Genomic DNA, 18,692 nt, shown 5'->3' on the forward strand with positions numbered 1-18,692 from the left:
TATTCCTTATTTCATTTTGTAACATAAAATTATTAGCATAAAATATTAACACAAAATAATTATAATATGTTTTAGTCCATAACATGGCCAGCCACCATCAATAGGCCACTTTAACATTTGCCTAGCACATTTCTAAATTTTCTCACACAAGTCCTATTTAATAAAATTCACTTACAATTAACAAAATTCAAACATGAAATTTTCACACATGCATATATACATATAATAAGCATCAAATATGACGGTTAATTATTTTTATGCTCGGTTTTGTGGTCCCGAAACCACTTTCCGACTAGGGTCACATTAGGGCTGTCACAACTCTCCCCTACTTTAAGAAATTTTCGTCCCCAAAAATCTTATCGGTAAAAAGGTTTGGGTATCGTTCTTTCATAGAGTTCTCGGTTTCCCAAGTAGCTTCTTCGATCCCGTGTTTGAGCCATAACACCTTTACTAATGGAACCCTTTTATTTCGCAACTCTTTCACTTCACGTGCTAGGATACGAATCGGTTCTTCTTCATAACTCATATCGGATTGAATTTCAACCTCTGATGGATTAATTATGTGCGATGGATCAGATCTATAACGTCGAAGCATCGAAACATGAAAGACGTCGTGAATCTTTTCAAGTTCAGGGGGTAAAATCAATCTATACGCAACTGGACCAACTCGTTCGGATATTTCATATAGCCCGATGAACCTCGGACTCAATTTGCCCTTACGACCAAATCTGAGTATCCTTTTCCAAGGTGAAACTTTAAGAAACACTTTATCTCCCACCTGATACTCAATGTCTTTTCGTTTCAAATCCGTGTACGGCTTCTGACGATCTGAGGCTGCCTTCAGACTTTCACGGATTACTTTTACTTTCTGTTTAGCATCTTTAATCAAATCAACCTCGAAGATTTTATTTTCACTAAGCTCGGTCCAAAACAACGGTGTACGGCATTTACGACCATACAAAGCCTCGTAAGGTGCCATCTTAATGCTTGACTGAAAACTATTGTTGTAAGCGAATTCAATCAAAGGTAAATACCGCTCCCATGAACCACTAAACTCAAGGATACAACATCTCAACTTATCCTCGAGTATCTGAATTATTCGTTCAGATTGACCATCAGTCTGGGGATGGAAAACGGTGCTAAAATGAAACTTGGTACCCAAAGCTTCTTGCAATTTCTTCCAAAATCGCGAGGTGAATCTCGGATCTCTATCCGACACAATAGAAATGGGTACCTCGTGCAATCTTACAATCTGAGAAACATACAATTCAGCTAGTTTATCCAATGAATAATCCGTACGTACGGGAATAAAATGAGCCGACTTAGTCAGTCTATCAACAACAACCCAAATCGCATCTTTCTTACTTGCCGACAATGGCAACCCAGATACAAAATCCATCGTGACTCGATCCCATTTCCATTCAGGTATCATGATCGGCTGAAGTAAACCTGTAGGCACTTGATGTTCCGCTTTCACTTGTTTACATATTAAAGACTTCGAAACAAAATCGGAAATGTCTCGTTTCATACCATGCCACCAAAACTGACGTCTCAGATCGTTGTACATTTTCGTACTCCCCGGGTGAATTGACATTCGGCTACAATGAGCCTCGTTCAGAATCATCAAAATAAGTTCTGAATTTCTTGGAACACACAAACGGCTTCTGAACCTCAAACAATCATCATCGTCAATTTGAAACTCTGATTCCATATTCGAAACACATTTAGCCCGTTTTGTAACCAATTCATCAACTTTCTGAGCTTCATGAATTTGATGAATCAACAAGGGTTTGGCCTTTAATTCTGCTACTAACACATTGTCGGATAGAACAGACAAGTATACATTCATTGCTCGTAAAGCAAACAGTGATTTACGACTTAAAGCATCCGCAACCACATTAGCCTTTCCCGGGTGATAGTCAATGACGAGCTCATAATCTTTAACAACTCAAGCCAACGTCTTTGTCGTAGATTCAAATCTCTTTGAGTCATCAAATATTTGAGACTTTTGTGATCCGAAAATACATGGCACCTCTCACCAAATAAGTAATGTCGCCATATTTTCAAAGCGAAAACGATGGCAGCTAATTCGAGATCATGGGTTGGATAATTTTTCTCATGTGGCTTCAATTGCCTCGACGCATAAGCTACAACTCGACCTTCTTGCATCAATACACAACCCAACCCAAGTAAGGATGCGTCACTGTAAATGACAAACTCTTTGCCTGATTCAGGCTGCACTAGTACTGGAGCTTCAGTCAAATAAGCTTTTAGTTGATCGAAACTTTTCTGACATTTTTCTGTCCATTCAAACTTAACATCTTTCTGAAGTAGTTTCGTCATTGGTGTGGCTATCATCGAGAAACCCTTTACGGTTGTCTGTAGTAACCGGCAAGTCCCAAAAAGCTGCGAACCTCAGTAATATTTCTCAGAGGCTTCCAGTTAAGTATGGCTGAGATTTTGCTCGGATCAACTCGAATACCCGATGCAGATACCACATGACCCAAAAAGCTAACTTCTCTCAACCAGAACTTACATTTACTGAACTTGGCATATAACTGCTTATCCCGTAAAATCTGCAATACTAATCTCAGGTGCTCTGTAACACCCCGTACCCGAGACCATTGTCGGAGTCGAACACAAGGTGCTAACCGACTTAATTAATTTACTTACACAGTCCACTTTTAAAAATTTCTAGGCAGTTGGCTAACTGCGTCACTGTCACCTTAAAAATCATATCTTGAGTTCCAAAGCTCAAAAATCAGTTCTGTAATATTTTTCCTGAAACTAGACTCACATGTCCATCTACAAATTTTTTTCTAGAATTTTTGGTTGAGCCAATTAGTACAGTTTATTAGTTAAAGTCTCCCCTATTTCAGGGTTCAACTACACTGACCTTTGCGCATTACGACTTGGATATCTCCTTGTACTGGGCTTCAATACTGATGCCGTTTGTTTCTATAGAAACTAGACTCGAAAAGGAATCTGTACATATATGGCATGACTTATAATTATCTCTGGTTAATTTATAATGAATTTCCAAAGTCGGAACAGGGAATCCAGAAACCGTTCTGGCCCTGTCTTACGAAAACTTAAATATCTCTTAACATACTGTTCATATGATCATTTCGTTACTTTCCTATGAAAATAGAGTCATCAAGGTTCGATTACATAATTTATTCACTATTTAATTCCATTCCTACTATTTTTAGTGATTTTTCACATTCACGTCACTGCTGCTATCAGCATCTATTTTTAAGGTAAACTTTACCTATTTCATGATCCTCCATGGATCAACTAGAGTTTGTCATACATATACCAAAAGTGATCATGAATGACCATTCCCATGGCTAACCGTTACCAACATTTCCATACCTCTCGACAAACAACATACAAAATGATTTTAATGCTATGATCAAAGTATATTTAAGCCATTTTCGCATGGCTATCCAAATTTACACAAAACCGAAGGATACATGACCAACAACAAAAAGGGTAGTCCTATACATGCCATTTTCAGAGTTCAACCAAAAGTGTACCAAAAGGGCTTTGATAGTGTGGGCGACTTCGACTTCAATAATCCCGAGTCCGATAGCTGACGAACCAAAATCTATAAAACAGAGATTCAAAGAACGGAGTAAGCATTTAATGCTTAGTAAGTTTTAAGCAAAACAAAGTGTTCTCAATCACTATCATTGGTCATTCATTTCAACTGTTCGATGAAGTTAATCTAGAGCTTCATCTCGATCTATAATATCATTAAACGCAACACTTGGCTGCCACATATATACTTTCGAATAATAATGACCTAGATGGTCAAATATTTCCAAAGCACATTCTTCATCGATTTTCAACTTTCAATAATCCTTTCCACTTGTTCATAATCACATCCATACTTTTAAGTATTTCAACATGACAAGTACTAAATTACCATAGGCACATAACGAACCAAACATATTCCTTATCACATATACGTAAGCTTACAAATCATAATCCTTACCTTGTACTGGCACATCTAGCTCAACCCAACCCATACTCAAATCATAAGGCTTTTGGGCAGAATATGCACTAATACATAAGAATATTTCATCGCATACTTTATTATACAAACATACCATTACCAATTAGATCATTCTCATATTTGGAGTTATAATATTAATCACATTTACCTACCTCTTTGATACTGATAATTCACCTCGAAATCACTCCACCGATGAGTAAGTAATATGTACCTGAACATCTTAAATACATAATACTTATTTGATGGTAACTTAATGCAGATACTCAATATCAAAGTCTTACTTGAATCCTAGCATTTAGCCATCGGGTCTTTAAAGCTCGGATATAGTACGAGCACGAAGCCTACGGACATTAATCAGGATAATATGCTCGCATAAAGCCTGCGGGGTTTTAACCCGGATATAGTACTGACACAAATGCCCTTCGGGACTTATCACATTTATACACTTTCACATCCATCACATTGGCCATTCGGCCTTATCACATATATACACTTTCACATTCATCACATTGGCCATTAGGTCTTATCTCATATATACACTTTCACATTCATCACATTGGCCATTCGGCCTTATCACATATATACACTTTCACATTCATCACGTTGGTCACTCGACCCTATCACATATATACACTTTCACATTCATCACGTTGGCCACTCGGCCCTATCACATATATATATACTTTCACATTCATCACATTGGCCACTCGGCCCTATCACATATATATACTTGTACATCAATTTCATCATAACAAAATTGACTAGGTATACTAGTCATTTGTGGCTTATAGCTTCACTTTAATACGGATTTGGTACTTTGATTACCAATGTTTAATCGATAGCTTATAAGCAACTCAAATGGTTTTATTAAGGTTTACAACAAAATCCCAAATTCAGCACAAGCTGTTTTTCCTGAGCAACAGTCATTAAATTATTCGTAAATGGAGCTACGAAACTCCAAATGAAGTGCCGTTAATTTTCCCTGAAAATAGACTCATACATATCTTATCCAGAAAATTTTCAGAATTTTTGGTTTGGCCAATCAATACCAGATTTTTCTTAAAGTTTCCCCTGTTTCACTGTTTGACTAATCTGACCACTCTTCACTACGAATCAATTTTCTCATTGTACGGAATTCAAAATGTGTTCTATTTGATTTCATTTGAAACTAGACTCATTAAGGAGTCTAAGAATATAAATTTTATCTTATAACCATTTTTGTACAAATTATAATGATTTTCTAAAAACAAAACAGGGGATTTCGGAGTCATTCTGACACAGTCCCACACAACTTTAAATATCTCTTTATATGAAATTTGTTTGCTTCCACGGTCTCTTTTATAAGAAACTAGACTAACTAAGCTTTGATTACATATTTTATTCAGCCTATAATTCCACGCCAACAATTTATAGTGATTTTCTAAAATCATGTTACTGCTGCTGTCCAAAGCAAATTATTACAATTTGCTCTTAAATTTCCAAGTCCAAACACTTATGAACTTACCTTTTGAGTTTAAGACATATCATGGCCATATCATATCTTATTAACTCAACTTATTATGTCCTATTTTGATTGAATTTACTCAACGTTTGATCACTTAAAACTTACCTCGGAAGTGGTCGACGATTAGGTATCCACGGCTATTCGTTTACATTCTCTTTTTCCCCTATCCGACTTTGATCCTCTTTGCTCTTAAGCTAAAGCCGCAGAGCACTTTCGAACACCATCACTCAGCTTGGATTGAAGCATCGGATACAAAAACTTTAACCTTCAAGTACAATTAATTTCGACATTCAATCCCCTTAAATTTCAGCTTGTAAAACAATTAATAGCAGTTTTAGACATCATAGTCTTCACCCATTTAGACAACATTCTTTAACATCTAAATAGCTCATTTATATATCATTTGTTCATTACCAACTTCTACCATTATTAATATAAATTTACAATCACTTAGATAACATTAATTGTCGTCTAAACAACAATTTTTTTGATGCATTAAAACACTAAACAACAGTCCTTAAAACAACATAAATACACCACTATCTGATCGTCATTAACAACACAATATTCAAACAGCATCAATACCACAATCAGATAGCATAAGCAGGGCAGCAATGAACAATACCAACAAGGTAAATTTCGGACAATGATTTAACATTTTCAACAATTGTCAAACACAAGAGAATAAAAGTTCAAGGAAAGCTCACTAAGGTTCCCAACACCGATTCTACCTATTCAATTTGCTCTTTCCCTTTTCTACTACAACCTTCTCCTACCTTGTTAGCTAAATACAATCAACCCCAAAGTTACAAAAATGGATTATAACAACACAAGCATTCACTAAATTCTTTTAACACAAGTGAGAAACTCTTCATCTACTAGACATGCAACATTTGCAACTAGAAAAGAAAATCTTCTCTTCTCCCACATATTCGTCAAGCTCAAATCAACAATGCAACCAGAATTTGTCAACGAAAAGCTATGGGCAAGGGAGAGTTTAGAAGAGTTACCCTTCTACTTGAAAATTTTAACTTCTAAGCAAACAAATTTCATGGTTTTCCACTACATACAGCTGCCCTCTCCTTTCTAGCTTCATTCCTTTCTTCCTCTTTTCATTTCGGCCAAGAAGAACCGATTTCTTCTTTTCTTTCCTTCTCAAGTCACGGCAATGGGGGGAACATGGATGAGACAAATTTGTTCTCATCACCCCTCCCTTTTCATTTCTTTATTACTAACCCTTTATTATATTCTTTCTCCCATAACACACTAACACAACATGTTTCCAACATGTTTCACCCCATAACATTTTGTCCACTCTCATGCTCACGGCCGGCCACTACTAATTAGGGGGGAAATTGACATGCAAGTCCACCCTTTTTATTTCATGCACTAATAGATCCTTATGTTTTGACCTATCACATTTCAAAAGTGTCACACATAAGTCCTATTGACTAAATTCACATGCAATTTACTAAATCAAAGCTTAAAACTTTCACACATTCGTATTCACATATAATAGTCATAAAATATGACGGCTAATTATTTTTACGACTCAATTTTGTGGTCCCGAAACCACTTTTCGACTAGGGTCAAATTAGGGGTGTCACATGCTCAGCATGTTTGGTTTCATCTCTTGAATAGACCAAGATGTCATCAATAAACACAACTACAAACCCATCCAAAAACGGTCTGAAGATCCGATTCATCAAATCCATAAATACCGCAGGGGCATTAGTGAGCCCAAACAGCATCACTAAGAACTCGTAGCGACCGTATCTCATTCTGAAAGCAGTTTTGGGTATATCCGAATCTCGAATTCGCAACTGATAATAGCCCGATCTCAAATCTATCTTTGAAAACACTGAGGCTCCTTTTAGTTGATCAAACAAATCATCAATACGTGGTAACGGATATTTATTCTTTATTGTCACTTTATTCAGCAGACGATAGACGATGCACAACCTCATGGTTCCATCCTTCTTTTTCACAAACAATACTGGTGCACCCCAAGGTGAGAAACTTGGTTGAGCGAAACCTCTATCCATCAACTCTTGCAACTGAGCTTTCAATTCCTTTAATTCCGTTGGTGCCATACGATACGGAGCTATCGAAATCGGTGTAGTCCCAGGTACAAGTTTGATACCAAACTCTACCTCCCGAACAGGTGGTAACCCCGGTAATTCTTCGGGAAAAACATCTGGATATTTACATACCACTGGTACCGATTCAAGTTTCTTTTCTGGTTCTTTATTATCAAATACGTATGCAAGATACGCTTCACACCCCTTTCTCACATATTTTTGAGCTAACATCGAGGATATTATTGTTGACAATCCATTCAAAACAGTAGACTCGACTCGGATTATCTCATTATTTGCACACCTCAAATTAATAATCTTACTTTTGCAATTCACAACTGCATCATGTACGGTCAACCAAGCCAAACCAAGAATAACATCAAATTCATCAAACGGTAAAAGCATCAAGTGAACCGAAAAACAGGAGCCTCGGATTATTAAGGGACATTTCTTACACACCTTGTCGACAAGCACAGAATGACCCAAGGGATTCGACTTAGATATCTCCCTGTACAGAGCTTCAATACTTATGCCGTTTGTTTCTAATGAAACTAGACTAAAAAAGGAATCTGTACATATAAGGCATGACTTCTAATTATCTCTGGTTAATTTATGGTGAATTTCTAAAATCAGAACAGGGGATCCAGAAAACGCTCTGGCCCTATTTCACGAAAACTTAAACATCTCATAAATTGACATACATTATTTTCAAGTATAATCACGATTAGCCATGACGTACGTAGCACCAATAGGACCATGATCGGCCATTCCAATGGCTAATCATTACCAAGCATTTCCACACCACTTAATAACCATGTCATAAGACCATATTTATACAAAATAACCATAATGTTATACTCAAAATATACGAGCCATTTTCGCATGGCTATACGAATATACATTACCAAAAGATACTTAAATAACAACAAGAGTCAGCCCTATACATGCCATTATCAAAATTCAACTAAAGGAGTACCAAAAGGGCTTAGATAGTGTGGACGACTTCGACTTTGACACTCCCGAGTCCGATAGCTGACGAACAAAATCTACAAAACAGAGAATTAAAACAACAGAATAAGCATTTGGATGCTTAGTAAGTTTTAAGTAATGAAATTATTCACAACTAAAGTATAGCGTTTGTATGACTAAATGAATGATTGCGTATACGCATATTCCCAAAATCATGTTTACTTCACGCTTCAGCCATTATATTCATACACTCAGGATCAAACCTAACTAAAGGCTGGAAGCTTGTTAATCAATTGAACGAATACTACTTAAAAAGGAATCAACTTTTTCGATGCATATACGAAACATACCTTATCATTTGGATTTTATGAGCGTATTAATTGAAATTATTACAGCAAGATCACTCATTTCCAAACCCAAGTACCTTCGGGATTTAGCCAGATATAACAACTCGCACAAATGCCTTCGGGTCTTAGCCCAGATATAGTCACTAGCAAAAATTCCTTTGGGACTTAGCCCGGATATAGTCACTAGCACAAATGCCTTCGGGACTTAGCCCGGATATAGTCACTAGCACAAAATGCCTTCGGGTCTTAGGCCGGATATCATCCGAATAATCATGCACATATCTCAATAAATCATAACACATCTATTTTTCATTTTCGTTACTAGAACTCAAACACAAGACACTTATCAACCATTACCATTTTCGGCTCAATAGCCACATACAAAGAGCATGATTTTGATTTGCTTCATAACATGATCTCTTTACACATTCGGCTACTAGTCATAGTATAAACTAATTCCCTCGATATATAATTTAAGTAGAATCATTACATCGTCGTGTATTTGTTATGATTATATGTCATGGCTTAATCAAATCATAAACTAAGTTCCATTACACAAAGACTTACCTCGGATGTTGTTGAACGACTTCAGCGGCTATTCGATTACTTTTTCCTTTCCTTTATCAGATTTAGTTCCCCTTTGCTCTTGAGCTTAATTTAACAAATAAATTGATTTAATCATTTTGAACATCAAAGAGAAATTCAAGGTACTTAACCCTTATATATATATATATATTAGACATTAGAGTCATCACACGGGTACAAAACATAGCCGCAAAAGTCTTTAGCATAAATACCTATAATAACATCCAAATCATTAATTTTGTTAACACACGCATAAAACATAAAGTTAACTAAAGCTATATTCCCTTATAAGGTAGTATCCTTAATGAGCTCATACCATGACTATACCTAACCGAATTCAAGTAAAGAATTTAGTACAATCACACATATTCACTAATGTTTAATTCTAGCATGCTTTCATATCTTATATACCTCATTCGGCCCTAACCGCTCAACTTAACTTATATATACAAATTCCATCTCGAAATTAAAAGTAGCAAAAATTCAATTAGGTTACAATAATGCCCATCAATGACCGAATTACTCAATCACATCTATAACCGATTTTCTATCTTGTTCATATTAATAGCCAATACCAACATTACTGCCGAATGCTTAAGCACAACTAAACTAAAAATTTACCTAACATCATTTTAATTTGCCATTTCCTACTCTTCAAATTATCAATTACAAGGTGATTTACATCTATATATTAAACCAAACTTGCTAGCACAAAAAATTCCTTAACCGAATGTTATAAACCCAAGCCACACATATTGTTCATTAAGACCCTTCAATGGCCACATTCGGCACCTCCCTATGAACAAACCAATTTTAACCTTCAAGAAAAAGAAAAGAAATATATGTACTAAGAGCTTCAACTACTTGGCCGAATATCAAACTCCAAACAACCAAAACTTAATCCATGGAATGAATAGAACTTGAACTAATCACCTTATTTATGCATAAATTTTTAAGAATTTCAAAGTACTTACCTCTTCCTAAACATTAACCAAGCCGAACATGAAACAAGAGAATTCTTTTCTTCTTCCTCCCTCAAGTCACGACAATGGAGGAGCAAGGATGAAACAACTTTGCTTTCTCCTCCCACTCATCTCATGTTTTATTATTCTTAATTCATTATTTTATTTTGTAAACTAAAAATGTTAATAGAAAAATACATATTATCAATAATAGCCCATACCATGGCCGGCCACTACTTATCATAAATGGAAATTTGACATGCAAACCCATCATTTTTACAACATGCATTAATAAATCCTTATAGATTAACCTATCACATTTCAAAAGTGTCACACATAAGTCCTATTAACTAAATTCACATGCAATCGACTAAATCGAAGCTTAAAACTTTCACACATTCATATTCATATATTTTAGACAATAAATATCATATTCAAATACTTCGGTGACTCAGTTTAGCGGTCCCGAAACCACTTTTCGACTAGGGTCAATTTAGGGCTGTCAAATATAGGTTTGGGCAATTATGAATACTTAGTACTCCAGGTGATAAAGTGTGTACTTCTAACCTATGATAGCTTGATATAAAGCCGAAGGTGTGTACATACACTGCACACACACAAGTAGATCGGTAAATTTCAAAAAGCTGAAATGTCGAAAAGCTAAAATGCCGAAAAGCTAAAAGTTTGGCTACGGTAGTCTTGCGAATGCACGAACACTCGTAAGGGGGAAATGGATAGGTTATCTGAGGCCCCACGGGAGATTCCATGGACTTGGGCGATGAATTGGCCAACCGGGCCAGCATGGGCCAAATAGGCTCGATGGGCTATTGGGCCCATAATAGGCAAAAATTGATAATTGATGCTATGTGATGGAAAATCGTATGTGAGCATGACTGTAAAAGTGATTGGGCCTAATAGGCCATATAGATGTGATTTGGGCCTAGTGGGCCACATAAATGAGATTGGGCCTAGTGGGCCATAAGCATGTATATGGACTTGTTTGGGTTTGTAAAGGGTTTCGGGCCTAGTATATGATGACTGCATAAAACATAATTAATTTATTGAGACCGTTGACAAGTCATAGGGTTATGGTGCGGTAATGGGTATATGCATGTCTAGGATTGGATCTAGGGAGAGCTTGGTACTTAAGCGGCCTTAATGACTCACCTCCTCTTCTCTGGAATCCTACCTGGAGCATAGTATCCGTTCATCTTAGCTAATGGGGATTTGTTAACGGGCCATAGTAAGTAAAAACCCGTAATAAAAGAAAAATATCGAAATTCCCCTAAGGGCGAAAATGACTAAAATACTTCTATGTATGGAATGTAAGATTTATGGATGTTACATGTATACCTGCTACATTCATACACACTTATATGATATTCTGTTTAGGTTGCGTATGGGTTGGGAATTATGGAATGGAGGAAGTATTTGAGGATCACATGGTTGCTTGGCAATCGTGGATCCACCGATGGCTATTAAGCCCAATATTTGATTAGCAGCTTGCTCCAATGATGGTAGTACCGCAACCGGGCTACCATTGACGTGTATTGGTTGGGTTGGTCGATATTTATATCCCCACATGATGTGTATCGGGGGACGGAGTTGGTGTGTAGCGGTTGGATTATTGGGGTGGGTTGCACAGCATTGCACGTATGATATTATTGTGATATTATTGCGATATGGGCTTTGGCCCAATGAGGCTAACATGGGCTAAGGCCCAAAGGCCACCGTTATTAAATTGGTCTCAGGCCCAAAATGACTGATGATTGCTTTATACTCGTTGAGGGTTGTACACACTGAGTTTTCGAAACTCACCCCCTCCTTTTAAATTTTAGGTGATCCTCAGTAGGCGGTTCGACGGATGGAGGGACTTGGAGGTGGCCAACTAGCATAAAAGGTTTAGACTTAGTCTTTATGTAATTTTTAATATTTTGATTTTAAATTACTTCTATTTGATTTGGGTTGTAACAAGGTCTTACCTGTGGCTAATATTTCAAATTAGGATTACTATCATTTTTTTGCTTTATATTTATTAGAAGTAGAACGTTAAACCATAACTATTTTTTTTAAATACTACGTTTCCGCAACTAAATTTTAAATGACAAGTTACATTTAAATTAAATGTTTTAAACAAAGCTTCCGCAATTGAGGTGTATCATTTCTCTAAAACACTTCAATGTGACACGCCAGATTCGGCCATAATATTCGGGCCGGGTTTGGGGTGTTACAACGGTGGTTTCTGGACCACAAATTTTAGTTAGAAAAATATTTTAAAATTATTTTCTGTGTTTAGTTTATGTGAATTTATATCTGTGAAATTTTCATGATTTAATTTTATCATTTGGGTATCCGATTAAATGAAAGGACTTAATCGCATAAATTGAAAATTAGCTAGTTTTAATTGTAAGGATTGAATTGGTAACGGCTTCTTAAGTGGAAGCATTCATGATGCAAAAAGCCTAATTTTTATATAATAGTGGGTGGCATTATATAGGATAAATATGTTTTTATATTAAATATGTACATTTATGTATATATATGTGTTATAATAATAAAATGCATATTGTATGTATATAATATAAGAAATGAGTTGGAAACCATGTGCATGTAACATGGACGGTTATGGCCTTGGCTTATATGTTTTAGTTATTAATTTTTGAAGGGTAATTTAGGAAACTAGCTTATAAATTATATAATATGTGATAAAACATAAAAGAAAACAACAAAGTGTTCAGAATTTTTTTTCACATAGTCGAAACTAAAAAGAAAGAAGAGGAAGAAGCAAGCTAGGGTTTGGTTGATTTTTAAGCTCAATCAAGGTAAGTGTTCGGCTCGGTTTTTGATAATTTTTACGTTTTTGATATCTTTGCTTCGAATACTACAAAACCCATACTTGAATTTTGAATTTTGATGAATATTTTGAGTTATGCCATTGGTGAGGGCTCGTGATTTTTGTTATTTGATGATGAATTATGAAAGGTAGGTGTTGGATTAACATATTTTGTATTGGAGTTTTTGATGATTTTAAGTAATTAGGACTTAATTGTAAAAATTATAAATTGAGGGACTAAAATGTGAAATAAATGAAATTTATGGACTTGTGTGAGCTTAGTGAAGATCCGGCTTAAGCATAGTAATGTCAAATTTTGAATATTTTGTATTTTGTGCAAATTGGACTAAATTGTAAAAAGTGGAAATGTCAGGGGTAAAATAGTAATTTGTGTATTTTTGTGTTTTTGGGCTAAATTGAATGAAAATATGTTTGAATGAGCTTAATTTGAATGTGTTTAGATCAAGAACTGAAGAAATTAGATTTGGATTAGGGAAAAACGAAAGTGGTCGACTAGTCGTCCTGTTCCGACTTTATATCGTCCGAGGTAAGCTATAAGCATAATTGGGTTGTTTTATATAATTAAATACGGGATATATATGTTGATTTTTTAATGTGTAAAAGCCTATGTATATAATTCATTGTAAGAAATATGGCACTAAGCGTGCGAGGGATAACGTGACAGCACTGAGTGTGTGATACGTCACAAGATTTTAGCACTAAGTGTGTGAGATATTAATGTCACATCATTAAGTGTGCGATATGTTACAAATATTTAGCATTGAGTGTCCGAGTTGGCTGATCCCTTAAAAGAACCAAATTGTAATTGTGAAATCGAATTAAACGGTCAGACATGAATTATCTTGATATTTACTTGAGTAAAGGTAAGTGAAATCCTCAAATATTTGTGAAGAATCATATGCAAACCAAATGAAAAACATATGGGTATATGGTGTGTATATTTGGCTTATAAAAGAATAAATTGAGAGTCATCGTAATGCTGGTTAATTAAGTATACATGTGAGTTAGTCCATTCGGCCAGGTAACGATATATATGTATGATATTATTCTATGATGTTTTAATGTGCGGATAGGAGTAGATGGACGTACAGCTAATTATGAGTACTTGAATTAGGAATAGATGAATATTATGTATGGCAAATGATTGATAGAATGAAGCATGAAATTTATGTTGGTATTAAAGGCTTGGATGCGGCTGGCTGTTAATGTTTGATGCGAATATAGGGATAGTGAAATGAGATCTATAAGTATGTTTATATATGAGGCTATCTTCGGCCATGAATATGATAATGATATATATAAGTGGAAGGTATATATATAATACTAGTAACTTGTGTATTCGGTCAAGGGAAAGTTGATATATAGTCACAAGTTTATAATCACTTTTAATAATTTTAATTAATTATTTGAGTAAAATATTGTATTACAAATTTTCCTATTGATGATTAAATGTGATTGCGTTGAACATTTGCTTCTGACTTACTAAGCTATATTAGCTTACCCTGCGTTTTCATATTTATTCTGTTTCATAGATTTTGAATCCAAGTTACGTATTTGGGAATCGTTAGAGAAGCTTATCACTCTATCAGCTGCCTTCGGTATTTTATAAATTATGTTTTGGAACTATGGCATGTATAGGCTGGAAAGTGTTTTTGAAATAACGAATTTAGTTATGCATTTAAAGGCATACGAAAATGGCTAGCTTATTATGCCTAAGTTTGGTTGTACATATTCTTAATTAAAATGTTTGATGAGTTTAATTATTGGTAATTTAATGATGGAAGATTTAGATGTGTATATGAATTTAGGTAATAAGATTCGGTTATGAAACCAAATAGCATAATATGTATTTGGTACAAAGTACAAATTTTGCATTCGTGATTGCTATTTAAAATTGTAACATGATTTGAATTAATGTTACTATGAGTTTGTGCAGCAGCTGTTAATTGATGCCTGTTGAATGTTTGGTAATTCGTAAATGTGACTTATTATAAAGCCTATTTGGATGTGTCTAGATGTCTATATATATATATTTATACAAATCGAAAGAATTATAAATGTTATGTTGTCTTTGGTTAAGATGGTTAATTATGTTGTATATGTATTAATAAAGATTTAAAAAAAATGAGATAATAAGTATATTTGAATAAATGTGATTGAGTTTCGAACATATTAAATTTTGGGTTCGGTAAGTATATTTAAATTTATGTGAATTTTGGTTGAATATAATGCATGATTTATAATTATAAGCGGCATATTTAATATATGTTTGATTTGTATTTACAAGTGGTCTGCTATTCCGACTTAGTAATAAGTAAAAGAATAAACATTTATTGATTGAATTAGGTTTATGTGATGTAGTAAGTGATGGTTTTAATTTTATAATTGTGTGGCATTGGTAATTGAATTATGAAATCATTGGTTTAATTTTTATTAACTTGATAGTATATTTTAATTTGGTTTAACTAATGAGTATGGTATTTGTTTATTAATAACTTAAATTGTATATTACAATTAATATTAAAGTACGTTTGGTGGATATGTATTTTTGTGTTTTAAATTTGGTAAATTTGATATACGAATTGGTGCTTAGTCTTGAAATTTTAATACTTGAATTAGTATGTTTGGATATTGTCATATAATCTGTTTAGTCTTTTAAATGCATGAATATTATTAAGTATTTGATTACCATTACTTTGATAAACACCCGACTTGTGCATATAATTGTAAATCGTGTTTTGTATGACTTTGAGGCAGACATATTAATGTGATAATATGTTTATCTGTACAATATGAATTTGGTTGATAATTTGAATTATGAATAGTATTTGTATTTCAATTAATAATATATGTTGGATATTAAATCTATTATATGTTTTATTTTTGAGAATATGACTTGTGTGAATATATCGTAGTGTTATGGTCAGTAGTGCCTCTTAACCCTAGTTCGATAATGAACACGGGTTAGGGGTGTTACATTTTATTAGTATCAGAGCTATGATTTTGTCGGTTCTAGGACTACCATAGCATTTGTGAGTCTAGCTATACATGCCATATTTGACCTGCGATAGTGTGTTATCTCCTGACACTGATGAAAATTATTTTGATGAGACAAATAAATTTCAATCGAGCTAATTTTAATAGTACGAAATGTGTACTCAAATGTTTTAATAGAAATGTGTTGATGATGAGTTGGAACTTATAAAGGTATGGATCAAAGTGTATGATATATTGATGTTGATAAATGTTATAATTATACGAGCATTAGATCATGATATTTGAGTTATGACTACTATCTTAAATATTTTGATTATGAATTAATGATTTGAGTTAGTATATTTATTAAGTTCTGAGAATAAAAGTGATTAGGAGCAAATATTTATTAAATGTTTGAATAATGTGAAATTGTTAAGGAATTGATTATTTGTGAAGGTGTGTGTTATGTATATTTATGAGTAAGTTAAATTGGAGGCTTTATTACCCTCTCCCCCTTATTAGCAAAATGTTACTGTGAAACCTGAAGGATTTGGGTTGAATAATCTCACGAGGGTGAATAATTAGTAAATGAAGATGGTATTAAAAGAGATGCTAGATAGTTCTAAAGATTATTTAGATTATGTGACATCACTGTTACAGAAGAAGTTATCTCTGATCAAATGACCTATTCAGGTATGTTGTCTAAAGAAAGTATTAACTGGAAGGTTTTCTGAATTGACTCCTGTCAGCAAAAGAATAATGTTTGAATTGTATTTATGGCTGAGTGTAGTGGTTATAGTCAAGCAGTTATTACGATTTCTTTTGGGTATTCTATGTGTACATTCATTCTCAGAAGTATCTGTGGCTGTTTAATTTCAGAAGGAATTCTTATCGAATGAGAATATTAGCTAAACATACTCGTAGACGAAAGTATCATTGATCTATTTGGGTTATGTTCGACAGTGCTCTGTCTTTCTCTGATATTTATTCCATTGTGTGAATATTAAAATCGACGGTAAAATCTGTACAATGTTAATATTTTGTTTCTACTGAATATCGTTTTGTTGAAAATATGTAAGGACTATATTTCTTCCGTTACTGTGGCTTCTGATATTTATAGGTGACATTGTTCTTTCTGGACATTTTCTGAGATATCACCGAAGCTGATATCATTCTTTATAAGTTGTATTTTCCTGGTATTCTGGGTAGCTTCAGACATTAAAATTTCACTATCCTGGCCTTCTTATAACCCCATGTGATTATCTGTAAGAGACTTCTTTCTGACCGAAATGGCTATATCTGTTATAATTATAATTTCTGTTCTGAAAATTTAGGAAACACTATAGCATTGTTATTAGAGTTATAAAAGTTGTGTTTCTGTATTGGTTGCTATCCTAATCATATCTGGTTTCCTTATGGGTTCAGATACTTTATTAACAACCGAGATATTATCTATTGTTTCGGGTAAGACGCTAGTTTCATTATGATATTATGATTTCTATTGGATGACTGTGGCTTCTGTATAATGATATGTTAGAGTTATTCTTCTAATGGGAAGAAATAAATTCTTCAAAAAGACTAATCCAGGGGTTTAGTTTGATCTGGATTATTTGATTTAAAAGAATATTGAGTTATATATGTTTGAATCTATTCACCGGATTGGTAATAAATTGAATCTGGCGTGTCACATTGAAGTGTTTTTCAAAAACCATGTTCTCATTGAAAACCCTTCTTACTACTCAAAACCTCTGGCCATTTTAAAACTTGTGAAATGTTAATTCCCTTAAAACCTTACTAGCTGCGGAAGCTTACTTTTAAACAGTTGCGAAAACGTGATATTTTGAAAACCAGTTGTCGTTTTGGAAAACCGTGCCTACTTCTAACAGATTTAAGCATACTAAATAAATTTCCCAAATAAAAAGTTAAGAAAATAAAGAAGCCTTAATACAACCCAAATCAAAAACCAAAGTGCTTAACTAAATAAACGAAATAGAAAAACATGTATAGTTGTGTGGTCGTCTCTGGTCCCTCTGTGACGCCGATCCACCTGACGCTGGGGATTACCTGCACAATTAATAAACAGGGTGAGTTTACAAAAACTCAGTGTGTAATCCCCTTACTAGAGTAACAGTCAGTAAACAGACAGAATTTAGAATTAGTTTGGGTCAGAGCCTATTACAGTAACAGTACAATCCAGTTCAAAGCATATGTGGGCCAAAGCCCGTTACAATATCATTTGGGTCACAACCCATAACAGAATCAATTGGGCCTAGCCCATCTTAGCCTTAGTTGGGCCGAAGCCCACATCGTAATAATATCACAATAATATCATACATCCAATCCACCCCAATAATCCAACCGCCACACACCAACTTCGTCCCCCAGTACACATCATG

This window comes from Gossypium hirsutum, chromosome A11, assembly GCF_007990345.1.
Source record: "Gossypium hirsutum isolate 1008001.06 chromosome A11, Gossypium_hirsutum_v2.1, whole genome shotgun sequence".
In the NCBI taxonomy this organism is placed as follows: domain Eukaryota; kingdom Viridiplantae; phylum Streptophyta; class Magnoliopsida; order Malvales; family Malvaceae; genus Gossypium; species Gossypium hirsutum.